Source organism: Heteronotia binoei, chromosome 1, assembly GCF_032191835.1.
Source record: "Heteronotia binoei isolate CCM8104 ecotype False Entrance Well chromosome 1, APGP_CSIRO_Hbin_v1, whole genome shotgun sequence".
In the NCBI taxonomy this organism is placed as follows: Eukaryota; Metazoa; Chordata; class Lepidosauria; order Squamata; family Gekkonidae; genus Heteronotia; species Heteronotia binoei.
The window spans coordinates 21,604,535-21,619,428 of record NC_083223.1 but is presented as its reverse complement, the minus strand read 5'-3'; positions in this window follow the sequence as shown (position 1 = coordinate 21,619,428).

The window sequence follows — 14,894 nt, the reverse complement described above, 5'->3', positions numbered from 1 at the left end:
GCAAGTGTCCTGACAAAGCACTCCAGGAACGCTATTCCAGAAAAGGAATTGCAAAGAAGAGGAACCAGAGATGTGTGCCACTGAGCTGGGCCTTCCTGCCTCGCGTGTGCCTAGGAGGGGATGTGACATTATTGAAGTCTGCCCTTTGAGGCTGATCTGTTCCGACAGCTTGTTCACTGGGACATTAAAATCACTGCCTTCTGTCTGGGCAAAAGACACAGTGAGCAGAGAGATGGCAACGCAAGTCAGGGAAAGAGGGTCCAAACCTCTTCCAATGTCACCTCTTCTGCCGAGCTTAATATGCTGCAGGGGTAACATTAGACACCCACACACGCTTGTCCTTGGGGATTTGGTGACCAGCATCCTTGGAGTTCCTTGAGACCCAACCAAGGGCTTGTGGATCTCTCCTGGGCCTGGAGACAGCCTTTCCTTTATCACCCCGTTTCTTTTCTGTTGTTTTAGTGTTGCCAACTTCCAGGCAGGGGCTAGAGATCTCCCAAAAGGAGAGGATTGTGAGGAACTCCAAAGGGATCTGTTGAGGCTGGGTGAGTGGGCGTCAACGTGGCAGATGCGGTTCAAGGTGGCCAAGTGCAAAGTAATGCACATTGTGGCCAAGTGCAAAGTAATGCACAAAGTAATGCACATCCCAGCTACAAATACAAGTTGATGGGGTGTGAACTGGCAGAGACGGACCAAGAGAGAGATCTTGGGGTCGTGGTAGATAACTCACTGAAAATGTCAAGACAGTGTGCGTTTGCAATAAAAAAGGCCAACGCCATGCTGGGAATTATTAGGAAGGGAATTGAAAACAAATCAGCCAGTATCATAATGCCCCTGTATAAATCGATGGTGCGGTCTCATTTGGAGTACTGTGTGCAGTTCTGGTCACCACACCTCAAAAAGGATATTATAGCATTGGAGAAAGTCCAGAGAAGGGCAACTAGAATGATTAAAGGGCTGGAGCACTTTCCCTATGAAGAAAGGTTGAAACGCTTGGGACTCTTTAGCTTGGAGAAACGTCGACTGCGGAGTGACATGATAGAGGTTTACAAGATAATGCATGGGATGGAGAAAGTAGAGAAGGAGGTACTTTTCTCCCTTTCTCACAATACAAGAACTCGTGGGCATTTGATGAAATTGCTGAGCAGACAGGTTAAAACGGATAAAAGGAAGTACTTCTTCACCCAAAGGGTGATTAACATGTGGAATTCACTGCCACAGGAGGTGGTGGCGGCCACAAGTATAGCCACCTTCAAGAGGGGTTTAGATAAAAATATGGAGCAGAGGTCCATCAATGGCTATTAGCCACAGTGTGTGTGTATATAAAATTTTTGGCCACTGTGTGACACAGAGTGTTGGACTGGATGGGCCGTTGGCCTGATCCAACATGGCTTCTCTTATGTTCTTATGTTCAAAATTGCAACAGATCTATACTGGATTCATTTTGTAGAAAAAGAGGTGCCGGAGCTCATTAGCACAACTCATTTGCATATGCCTCAAACCATATGCCACAAAAATATTAGAAAGTTTGTCTTATTATTATTATTTTATTGTTGGTTTTAATTGTTATTTATTTATGTCTGTAATCCGGCCTGAGCCCTTTCATGGGAAAGGGCGGAATATAAATCTACTAAATAAACAAACCGCTGACATCACCAGAAGGTGTACTAAATTATATCAGCTCAGCATCTACTTTAAAATGTTTCATGAATTATAACAGTCATAATAAAACCTTACTCCCATCATACTTTTAAAAATTACTTTCTCCTGTGTGGCCACAGTGGCATGACAATGATTTCCATCTATATGTTTTAGATGTTTTGGTTATTTTCCCATTCTTTGTGGGGGGGAAATATTAGAAAGTCTGTCAAATCTTAGAGTTCAACAAAATTCTCTCAGGGGGGTTGAACAATGGAGCCAAGAAGCAAGTATGTGGGGGGGGGGGGGTAAGAAAGAAAGCACAATAAAATTTAGAGGTTCTGAAGCTCCGCTCCTGTGAGCTCCTTCCCAAAATGAGGCCTGAATCTCCAGATTACATAAATCACTTACTACTTTATTACTTATTTAACATTTGTACCATTTCTTCTGGAGAAAACAGACACTTTGGAAGGTGGACTCCATGCCATTCTGCCCTATGAGGTCCCTCCCCTCTCCTCCCTAAACCCCACGCTCCCAGGCTCCATCCTCAAATCTCCAGGTATTTCTAAGAAGGGTTACCACCCCCCAGGTCCCGGCAGGGGTTCCAGGGTCGTCTTAACAGCATTATGGGCAAAGCCGTGTACTGGGCCCCTACGACAACTACTCGCAGGAATAAAAATGTAAATGATCGATAAACATAAATAAATATTTATTTTATTGGCACTTCCAACAAAATGGGTGTTGAAACATTAAAAACATGCTGTGCAGCAACAACTAATCAACATGATAAACATTTGAACAATACACCAGGCTTGAAAAACACAATGATACTCAGTAAACCATACAGATTAGATGTCGCAGTATGAAATTACTTACGGATTTCTTATTATAACAAGCATTTGCGGGATTTCTTAGCAGATAATTGCTTTATTATTGGCTTGAAGTCAATGGTCTTCAGATTAGTATGGGGCCCCTATGCTCGTGGAACCCACGGGCAAGTGCCCATCAGGCCCATGCATTAAGACAGCCGACCAGCCGGTTTTCGGGGCTTCTGTCCACTGCCGACCAGCTGGCCAGTGGGGGAAACCCTACCCCCAAACAGCCATGTCACTGTGTGATGTCCCTGATGCGACATCACCCTGAAGTGATGTCAGCACATTGGGGATGTTGCATGTCTGTGCTCTGGTTTGAAGGCAAAACTATGGTTTGAAGCCAGTTTTACTGTAGAGTTTTGCCAAAACTCAGAGTGTTGTCGAGTGACATCCCTGATGTGATGACATCGCTTCTGTGTGATGTCATCACAGCAGGGACGTCCGGGAATGCCCCCCATGCCCCTGCCGCCATAATGAAGGGACATGGCTATCCTATTTCTAAATTCCAAGTGAACTGATCGCCTGGAGATCAGTTGTAATCCCAGGAGATCTGCAGCTACCACCTAGCAGTTGGTTTGGCAACCCTGGTGTGTGTGTGTGTGTGTGTGTGTAAGAAACACAAGTTTAAGACCTCAGTGAATGCCTGGGGCAGGTCCTGGCTATTATCAGGGTTTTTTTTTTTTAGCAGGGACACACAGGAATGCATTTTTTGCTGACTTGGTGCCAGGGGGTGTGGACCAATATGCAAATGAGTTCTTGCTGGGCTTTTTCTACAAAACCCTGTGCAAAACAATGGTGACATCAGGGGATGTGGCCCAATATGCAAATGAGTTCCAGCTGGCTTTTTCTACAACAAAAGCCCTGGCTATTATTCTCATTTCTGTGTCACTAGCCAAGTGAAGAATTCATAACCTGAGCATGAGGAAGGACATGGATTTTATTTTTCAAAATAATAAATGACTGAAGTGCCTCTAAAAGATGATAAGGGGGTCAAATTCTATGAGTCCTCAAATAAGGTGTCCCTATCCTTCATTATTCCAATGGAGGGAAGACATTTAAAAGGTGTGCGGTTCTTTAAATGTGATGGCCAGAACTCCCTTTGGATTTCGGTTCCGTTTGTTACAACCTTGCTCCTGGCTCCACCTCAGTGTTTCCTGGCTCTGTCCCCAAAGTTGCCTGGCTCCACCCCCTAAGTCCCCAGATATTTCTTGAATTGAACTTGGCAACCGTAGGAACTGATCTCTGAGGCCTGGGGATCAGTTCTAATTCTAGGGCATCTCCACACCACACCTGGAGGTTGGCAAGCCTACCTCTCAATTATGGGGTGCCAATTCCGGGTTTGGAAATTCTTGGAGATGTGCAGGTAGAGTCTGAGGAAAGCAGGGTTTGGGGGCAGGGAGGGACCTCAGCGGGGTACGATGCTATACAGTCCAGCCTTCAAAACAGTTATTTTCTCCATGGGAACTGATCTCTATGGTCTGGATATCAGTTGTAATTCCAGTGAAGATGCAGCTGGGTGTTGAATGAAATATGAAATTTCTGGGACCCAGGCTTTCTAGAAATCTTATTCTGGATAGCTTCAGAGTGAGGAGGCAGTCCTGAGCGTGTGCTTTGAGCCTTACAGGAAGAATTCCGTAGCCCTTTTAAGAGCAAAAGGCACCCCCTCCCCCATTTTCCAGTCTGTTTCTCTCATACATATAATGATAATTCCATGTAGGGTTTTTTTTTCCTGTTTGTCATGTCTTCTTTTTGAAATAGTAAGTCTGAAAGAGTCCAGAATATGTTCATTGTTGCCAGTGTTTCACACAACACAGACAGAAAAGCCTCTCTTTGCCCGAGGCGATCCATCCTATCATTACCCAAATAACTGACAAAGGAATGGAGAGGCACAGTGTTCCATTAGCCGCAAATAGGCCATATCTGGCCTATTTCTTTCCCCAAAGAGATGAGATTTCCATGCAGCAAAAATTCCAGGGAATTCAGCCTGCCCATCATATTTCATGAGACTAGATAGCCGGTGGACTGAGGGGCTGGCAAGGCCGGCCCATGTCCCCCAAGGCAGCTTCCGCATGCTTCATTCGCCTCCCCAGACAAGCCAGGAGCAAAAGCAAAATTTTTGCTCCATAGTAGGGCAGGCAAGACCAAAGGGCACATATCGAGACTTGGCTATATTTGGTTGCCCAGTCATCTTAAAATGGGGACAGAGGAAAGCTCTACACACTGATATTGGGGAGAAGGGAAATATGGCTAGGGCTAACGGCGGGCTGGCCAGGGTGTCAGCTTGCCCCATGGCAAGTGGGCCCCTGATGAAGTGGGCCCCCTTAAACGTTAGACAATATATTAAAAATGTTAATGTCCTTTTAGTAGCTTGAAAATTTAATAGAAGTTCCAATATTATTACTGTAATGCAGCTAAAATTTACATTGTATTTAGGGTTGCCAGCCTCCAGGTGGGGTCTGGGGATCTCCCGCTTTTACAACTGATCTCCAGCTGGCAAAGATCGGCTCCCCTGGAGGAAATGCAATCTGTATTTACGTTTAATATCTACTGCATACTGCCAGTAAAATATCCAATATATATATACACTGTAATTACTTATATATGTGTGCGTTTTTCACAAAAGTTTTAATTGTACCTTTTTCCCACTTACGTATTTTTTTGAAAATTTTATTTATTTCTTATAAAAATTAAATGATAGTGTTATAGTTGTGGGTAGGTCCACTTTGTCTCCTGGCAACCAATATTTTTAGACCCAGTCCACCACTGGCTAGGGCCTGAAGTTGTCTTTTAATAGTGGGCTCTGTATTTGTGCCCACATTTAGTGTTGTTTGGAGGGCTGGGGCATTGTAATCCTGCCCCCCCCCCCGCCCAACATTCAAAGAACAGCTGCGTCTATGAATAACAAGTGGAGAAGGGATTATACTGTATTGAAGGCAGGGGGTAAGGAAATGAAGATTTTTGTGGCACCTTAAAGGTTTATCATGGCATACATGCTCATGGAGGGCTTGGAGGAGGAGGAGGAATAGGAGGAGGAGACTGGATTTATATCCCATCCTTCACTCTTATAGTCTCAGAGCAGTTTACAATCTCCTTCCCCTTTCCACAACAGATACCCTGTGAGGTAGGTGGGGTTGAGAGAGTTCTTTTGAGAACTGCTCTTGAGAGATTAGCTCTTTAAGACCTGGGACTGATCCAAGGTCACTTCAGCAGCTGCATGTGGAGGAGTGAGGAATCAAATCCAGTTCTCTGAGATTAGAGACACTTTCTTTTCTGCCCCCCACAGCAGGCACCTTGGGAAGTAGATGGGGCTGAGAGAGTTCTGAGAGAATTAGGATGGCCCAGGGTCACGTCACCCAGCTGGCTTCATGTGGAGGAGGAGTGGAGAATCAAACCCTGTTCTCCAGATTAGAGTCTGGGCGCTAAACCACTACACCATGCTGAGCAGAAGTCCCATTAAACCTCACAGGATTTCATTCTGAATAAATCAGGCTAACTTCGCCACACACCATTGGCAGGATGCAGAGGCTGAGGCCTGAGGGGGAGAGAAAGGAAGTCATTTTTACTGTCAAGAGCCTTGTTGGTGTCCAGTAATCACTACAAAGGAACAGCTGAAGAGTCCTGCGCTTTCAACCCGGAGTGGTTTTGAAAGGAAAAGTCCATTGGCACCCACATAATGTCTTTGTTTGACCCTTCTGCTTAATATGAGCTTGAAGGTGAGCCAATAGTTAATTGTATTGATCTAGGGAGTGGAGTGCTTTCTGTGGTATAATGCCCTGAAGGGAAACTGCTACCATGAGCATTTGTTCCCTCTTCATTGTTTCCTGCTTTCTCTTCATGCCCTTCTGATACAATTAGTCAGAAAGCAAGGCCTCTCCCATTGTGGAACATGGTCAACCTTGCTAAGGGCAAAGAGGAATTTCATCGAGAGGATGGTACATAGAGGACACATTTGACGTTCACATCTGATGTTGTCTGCCTGGGGTGAGCTGTTCACCCTGCCCTGGCAAACTTCTTGTTAGCATGTAAGGAGCAATTTACTTCATCCATATTTGGATCTGCGCCCTCAAAAGCAACCCGAATTGGTTGTTATAGATTTTCCAGGCTGTGTGGCCGTGGTCTTGGCATTGTGAGACCTGACGTTTAGCCAGCAACTGTGACTGGCACCCTCAGAGGTGTAACCCAGAAAACTGGAGTTCTCTCTGGGTCAAATTGAGAAGAAGTTGGTAGGCAGGTAATTTATATCTATTCAGGCAGGTGGTTTAGGGCTGAGTCATTATCTTGTGGGAGCTTCCTGGGCTGTAACATGCTAATGGAGGAGCTTACCTGAGGGGTTTCTTTTGTATATGGATTGACTATTGTTTTATATCAGGTGATGATGATGGTGGAAAGCACCATCAAGTCAGCACTGACATATGGCAACACTGTAGGGTTTTTCAAGGCAAAGAGATGGACAGAGACGGTTTGACATTACCTGAGTAGCAACCCTGACTTCCTTTGTAGTCTCCTAGGCAGATACTAGCCAGGGCAAATTTTAACTGGCGGGCAAGACAACATATGTGGGAAGTGATCCTTCAAGTACCTCTTCCAGAGGCTGTTTAAGGCCTTAAACGTAAGAGTAAGAATGCTGAATTGTGCCCAGAAAGAGATGTGCAGCCAGTGCAGATCTTGCAGCTGAGGGGTTGACAGGATCTCCATATGCACCTTTCAGTGTATGCGTGTGTTGTGTTGTGGTAGGGAATACTTTAGTCTTATCTAGGGTTGCCAATCCCCAGTTGGGGGCAAGGACCGCACACCTTTCAAATGCCTTCCCTCTATTGGAAATAATGAAGGATAAGAGCACCTTCTTTTGGGGCTGATAGAATTGGACCCCCCTGGTCCAATCTTTTTTGAAACTTGGAGGGTGTTTTGAGGAGACGCACCAGATGCTATGCTGAAATTTTGGTGCCTCTACCTCAAAAAACAGCTCCCCCCCCCCCCGATATGGAGGTAATTGGCTTCCATAGGGAATAATGGAGTGCCCAGCAGACATTTCCCTCCTCCTCACATTCTGATTACCGTGAAACAGGGGGAGGGCCTTCAAACCAGGGGATCCCCTGACCCCACCTGGGGATTGGCAACCCTATCAGCTGGGTACAATGCCAGGGGAACTGAGGCCAGGAGATCTTCAAGCCCTACCTCAAGGTTATCAGCCTTTCTCCACAAGTATGGTGGTCTTGCTAGGATGCTGCAAATGAATCTGTTGAGTGATTTATTTATTTTTTACATGGAAGGCATTATTTACTAGTAGGGTTGTCAATCCCCAGGTGGGGGCAGGGGATCCCCCAGTTTGGAGGTCATCCCCTCGCTTTAGGGTGATCAGAAAGTGGGGGGGGGAGGGGAGGGGAGGGAAATGCCTGCTAGGCATTACATTATTCCCTATGGAGACTGATTCCCATAGTGTATAATAGAGAATTGATCTGCAGGTATCCGGGGCTCTGGGGGAGTTGTTATTTGAGGTAGAGGCACCAAAATTTCAGTATAGGATCCAGTGCCTCTCCCCAAAATGCCCTCCAAGTTTCAAAAGGATTGGACCAGGGAGTCCAATTTTATAAGCCCCCAAAGAAGGCGCCCTTATCCATTATTTTCAATGAAGGAAAGGCATTTGAAAGATGTGCAGTCCCTTTAAGTGTGATGGCCAGAACTCTCTTTGGAGTTCAATTATGCTTATCACAACTGTGCTCCTGGCTCCACCCCCAAAGTCCCCAGATATTTCTTGAATTGGATTTGGCAACCCTATGGCTGCCAGCTTCCAGATGGGGGTTCTAGATCTCCCAGAACGACAACTGATCTTCATACAACAGAGGTCAACTCCCCTGGAGAAAATGGCTACTGAGGAGACTGAACTTTATGGCGTGATATTCTGCTGAGGTCTTTCCCCTCCCAAACTCCACCCTCCCTGGGCTCCATCCCCAAAATCTCCAGGTATTTCCCAAGCAGCTCTTGGCAGCCCTATGAGACAAGGGGAAAAACAGGCAGCCATTTTGGCAGGGCCTGTTCTGTGCTCTCAGGTGCTTTCCAACATATACTGCAATAAAGTGCCCTTTTCTCAAAGACATTCCTCCTTTTAAATATCACAGTGGTTTTAATCTAGGTCCTGATCTTTTAATCCAGCGGGCTTCTCCTGAGGCAGGAAAGGGAAATGATTTTGCCGTCTTATATAACCATTTAGTGGAATATTTAGCATGGAGTTTGATTGAGTCAGGTGGTTCTCAGAGGAGGACAGTGGTAGTTTGGATTTGTGAGGATGGGGGAAGGTGGCTGCTGCTTTCCTTTCATGCTTCTATTCTCCTGTGATTGATAACATTAGGAATTATTAGGGAATTATTAGGAAGGGAATTGAAAACAAATCAGCCAGTATCATAATGCCCCTGTATAAATCGATGGTGTGGTCTCCTTTGGAATACTGTGTACAATTCTGGTCACCACACCTCAAAAGGGATATTATAGCATTGGAAAAAGTCCAGAAAAGGGCAACTAGAATGATTAAAGGGTTGGAACACTTTCCCTATGAAGAAAGGTTAAAATGCTTGGGGCTCTTTAGCATGGAGAAACGTCGACTGTGGGATGACATGATAGAGGTTTACAAGATTATGCATGGGATGGAGAAAGTAGAGAAAGAAGTCCTTTTCTTCCTTTCTCACAATACAAGAACTTGTGGGCATTCAATTTCATTACTGAGCAGTCAGGTTAAAACGGATAAAAGGAAGTGCTTCTTCACCCAAAGGGTGATTAACATGTGGAATTCACTGCCACAGGAGGTGGTGGTGGCTACAAGAGGGGACTGAATAAAAATATAGAGCAGAGGTCCATCAGTGGCTATTAGCCACAGCATATTGTTGGAACTGTCTGGGGCAGTGATGCTCTGTATTCTTGGTGCTTGGGGTGGGGGGCAAAGTGGGAGGGCTTCTAGCCTCACTTGTGAACCTCCTGATGGCACTTTTTTTTGGGGGGGGGGCCACTGTGTGACACAGAGTGTTGGACTGGAAGGGCCGTTGGCCTGATCCAACATGGCTTCTTTTATGTTCTTAACACTAAATTGTGACAAGAAAATGGGAGAACTTTGTATCTAGGATTTCCAGCTCTGGATTTTGAGGGTGAAGCTTTAAGATAGTGGGGCTTGGGAGGAGAAGGGAATTCAGCAGGGTACCATGTCATCCAGTCCATCTTCAAGGTAGCCATTTTGTCTCCTGGGGATCAGTTGGAATCCCAGAAGATCTCCAGTCCCCACCTGGCGGTTCAGCCAATAATAATAATTACCATGAATTATTACCTACATCAATTATTTCCAATGTTTATCAATAAATCATATATAAATACATTCATAGAAATAATGTCTACGGTAAGAAGTCCACACATTATCAAAGGCCAATATCCTGCTCTACCACATAAAGGCGGAAAAAAGTGCTTGTGTCATTCCTATGCTTCATTAAAGTGTTTGGAAAGTCTCTTATATTTTTATAATTAGGTCTGATGTTCACAAATGATGGTATGGATGAAGCCATTTAATCCCAGCCTCTTCCTCAGCCCCTGACAGAAACTGTTGACCTTTAAACTGTTTCTTTCAATTCTTTTTCAAGAGGCATCATCATCATCATCATTATTAGATTTATAGCCCGCCCTTCCCGAATGGGCTCTAAGCAGGTATAAACGATCAATTAATACAAAGTTAAAATCGGATTCATATACTAAAACAATATGACAGTCTAAAAACAAGCTCTAATTCTGCAGTTGGTGGTATCGGTTGCCTCCACATCCTTTCAAAATGGACAGCATAGTTTCAAGCACAAATTTTCTGGAGAAAAAGTCTCCAGCTTCTTGAGATGGTCACTTAAGAAATCAATTCAAAATTCATATTATAATTGTGGGATGGTATATTGACTATTATTTTGTTGTTTTACTTCACATTCCTAATCTCATTGAAATGTAGCCCCATTGTGATTGATAAAACTACAAGGGTGGATCTGATGGTGACAGTTTCCTAGATCATTGGCTTCCAGCTTTTCCTGACCCTGCACCCCATGCTTCCATGAGGTGAAGAATGATATCATGCCATGTTCCCAACCAATACTCCCTCTAAGTGGTGGAGTCTTCTGAGCAAAAAGTCCACTTTATGAGCTACTTACAGGCATTAAAGTTGTGAGCTACTGTATAAATTAGTTTGGCCTGGGGCCATCTTTCCTGAGCTAAGACAAAAGTGTGTAAACTGGAGGCTAAAAAACTATGAGCTAGCTCACACTAACTCAGGTTAGAGGGGACACTGCTCCCAACTGGAGATACCATGTCCTAACTAGGCTGAGGAGATTCCAGCTACAGTTCACCTTATAATGAACCAGCCCCTTGGTAGGTATGTGGAGAAAGTGGCTTGTTCCATGATGAAGAATTCTATAGCCCGCTCAAACCCCTTTTGGATTCTTAAGACAGCCCACAACATTTGTGCCACAGGACTAGTCCCCAAGCAGTGTTCTTACTACAGGCATTCACATTAGATATGGGCACAAACCAAACCATGAATTGTGCACGAATCAGGCTGATTTGTGGTTTGTTCCAAATTGGTTCTGACCTTGCTGCTTCATTTGGTTCGTTTTTGTGGTTCCTTTTCCTAGAATGCCTGGCACTGATTCAATCAATTCCTAGGCAACACAGGGGGTAGGCTTCTGGGAGTTCTCGAAACACCCATAGCAGGTGTCCATAGATTGATTGGCAGCTTTGGGAGCTTTCCCAGGGTCTCCTACTTTGGGGGGCTACAACTCAGACATTCCAAATCTAATCTTTGCCAAACTTGGAGGATGGGTGGACAAGAGCCTGCTAAAGACTCCCAGTGAGTTTTACAAAATTTACCAAATTAAACATGAACCAGATTAGAAATCAAATAAAGTACAAAATGAAACAAACCACCATCTCCCTCTGTTTGTGCCCATCCCTAGTTAATATTTCTTATTATCCAATAATGTTAGAATCAGAAGTCCATAATTTTTTTTTAAATATAGTCTGACGGTAGGATCAATTTGTCTCCATAATGAACCAAAACTGTAGGTGGCCATTTGGGGCCTCAGAAATAGTCCAAAATTACAGTAGCCCTCAGAACTTGAAAATGCACTTGCAATTTTGAGATAATTTGGTTAGTTGCAAGGCTTTTTTTTTAGAAGGAATGCAGTTCCAGCTGGCTTGGTGTCAGGGGGTGCAGCCTAATATGCAAAGGTGCTCTTGCTGGGCTTTTTCTACAAAAAAAGCCCTGGTTATTTGTAATAAAATTGGATCACACTCTTGTTGTTTCCCTCAGTGTGTTATTTCCTCCTGATTGTCTGGCTATGTCTCTCTGTCATAAAGGCTGCCAACCTACAAGTGGGCACTGGAGATCTCCTGGTATCACAGTTGCCCTTCAGGGTATAGAGATCAGTTACCTTAGAGAAAATGGATGCTTTGGAGGGTGGCATTGTAACCTGCTGAAATCCTTCCCCTACATATATCCTGCCTACCCCAGGTGACACCTTCAAAATATCCAGGTATTTCCCAATCCTGAGCTGGCAATTCTGTCACATCTGAGCTTTCAATCTGCTATTTTTAATACTATTTGCCAAGGGATATTCCTGCCTCTTTCCTTCTTAGGAGTAGGGTTTTTCTCAATTTATATATTTTACTACCAGCAACTACAAGTCAGAAATAAATAGATGATATTGTGGGATGAGTCTTGAATAAGGATGTATGTGTCTTGAACAAAATCATTCAGGTCAATTCTGAGGGAGGATGTCCTCCTTCACATCTGTTATGTAATAATCAGGGCTTTTTGTGTGTTTGATGATCCTCACTGGTACTGAGTACCAGCACCTTCCCGGGGGCGGGGGGGGGGCGGGGAGTCAGGAAATCAACAATAGAAGAATTTAGTGCACATTTTGGAAAGGCAAGTAGAAATGAAATCAGAATGTCCCAAGATCTACTCTCTCCACTTCTTTGAATTCACTGGTAGCCTTAGGTTAGGCTAGTCAAAATTTATCAATCTCAGACTGGTGTTTACCCCTGGGAGGGCACATCTGAGGAGGGAAGGGACTTAAGTGGCCATTTTCTCCAGGTGAACTGATCTCTGTCACCTGGAGATCAGTTGTAATCCCAGGAGATCTCCAGCCACGACCTAGAGGTTGTATTGTAGCAAAAAGAACACAGTGTAATAGAATCTATATATTATTAATTCAGTATCCAGTAACTTGGTAACAGCGCCTTACTGGTGGAACCAGCTGCCGGAAGAGGTACGGGCCCTGCGGGACCTAGGGCAGTTCCGCAGGGCCTGTAAGACAGCCCTCTTCCGGCAGGCCTATAACAACTAACTGACATTGAGAATATCTTCTGGATGGAACTAAAAATGACATTGAGAACATCTTCTGGATGGAACTAGAAATGCATCTACAGACCGCTGGTTTTTATTCTTATTTCTATGTCTTATTAATTATGGTTTTAAACTTTATTATGTAAATGTTTTTAAGCTGAATCTATGTGAATTATAATGTTGTAAGCCGCCCTGAGCCACTTCGGTGGGAAGGGCGGGATATAAGTCTAAATATAAATAAATATAAATAAATAAATATAATCCACAATAGATTTCTGTTTCAACAGTCAAAACATGATGTATGCAATCACTACATTTAAGTTATATTTTCAATAACACCTCTGATAAAGCTCCAAAGCACAGCAGCAAATAAGAGAAAAGACCCCACTGAGTCAATATACATAAAGTTAAGATTATAATGTTCTTATTATAAAGTCCCAAGAGGACTCCATGTGGTCAACATACTATTCTGGAGGTCAGTGAGTTTCCTCCATCTTCATCAGGACCCCAGTAACAAACGGAACTAGTCCACACACAAAAGAATGCAACACAAATTATAGCAACAAAGAGAAATACTAGTCTACAGTAGTCGTTTTTTTAAAGATAGGAATGACTTACCCAAAGTCTTCAATAAATAAATATGACAGTCAAAAGACACTTCATTAGAACGAAGTAGGAGTCAAGTTCACCTTTAAGACCAGCAAAGCTTTATTCCGAACGTAAGCTTTTGTGTACTCCGGGCACACTTTATCAGACGAAGAATCAGGTACAGTGAGCAGGGCTATATATAGCTGGTAGGCAGTGGTTTAGAATGGTACAGATTTAAGATCCAATGACAGAATAGTAAAATTAACTGAGCAGACTTTTGATCTGGTTAGCATGAGCATGTGAAATGCCCTCTTTTTTGACCCAGGCTTATGTGATAGAGTGATTGACAGACATTCTCACATTTTGACATATTACTGTTTTATTGCTTTTGCATGCTCATGCTACCCAGGTCAAAGGTTTGCTCAATTTGTTAATTTTACTATTCTATCATGGGATCTTAAAATTGTACCATTTTGCATTCCAAACCACTGCCTACCAGCTATATATATAGCCCTGCACACTGTACCTGATTCCTTGTCTGATGAAGTGTGCTTGGAGCACACGGAAGCTTACGTTCTGAATAAAACTTTGTTGGTCTTGAAGGTGCATTTGACTCCTACTTTGTTCTACTGCTTCAGACCAACACAGCTGCCCACTTGGATCTAAGACACCATTGTAAATATACTGTCAATATTCTTGAACTAGAAACTGGTTGTGGATACTCAATAATATATAGATTCTTATAGAACTCTACACAGTGTTCTTTTTGCTTCATTACAGTATTTCATCATGGTCCCTTCTGGATATTCTGTTACCACCTGGAGGTTGGCAACCCTAAACCACACCATTAAGAAAAATTAAGTACCATTATCTTAGGAGGGGACAGCAGTAATCCCCCTCTTCATCTGCACTCTACGGAGTCCTCTCAAATGTTGTTCCTGGGGGTTAGTGGATGCTTAGGAACAGCCTAACTGGGATCTGCAAGGGGGGTGGATTATTGGAAACTGGCACAACCTTTTATTTGAGCACTGGCACTTAAATTTTTTTTTAAAAAAAACACTGTCGATGATTGTTGCCAAGACAAAGCAACGACTGCATCTTTTAAAAAAAAAATGTGATATTTGTGACTCGATCTCATTCAAGATGTGACCTTTGCCAAGAGTAGGACAAAAAGACAAAATTAAATATAATTATTCAATGTGTTTGTCTTGATTCCTTTGACATCCGGCAAGAAGATTCCAAACTGATTATTTTAGACAAGAAGACATTATTCGCAGGGGAGCAAGACCTATGCATCATCACCATATATCAGACTTGTATTTCTTTATCTAGCTATATCAGTGATGCTAAATCAGTTGTACGCATGAAGGTGTTCTCCATCGCACAGCAAAGACATTTTGATTGAGCCAGAAATGTACGGATGTTTCTCGGGTCAGGCA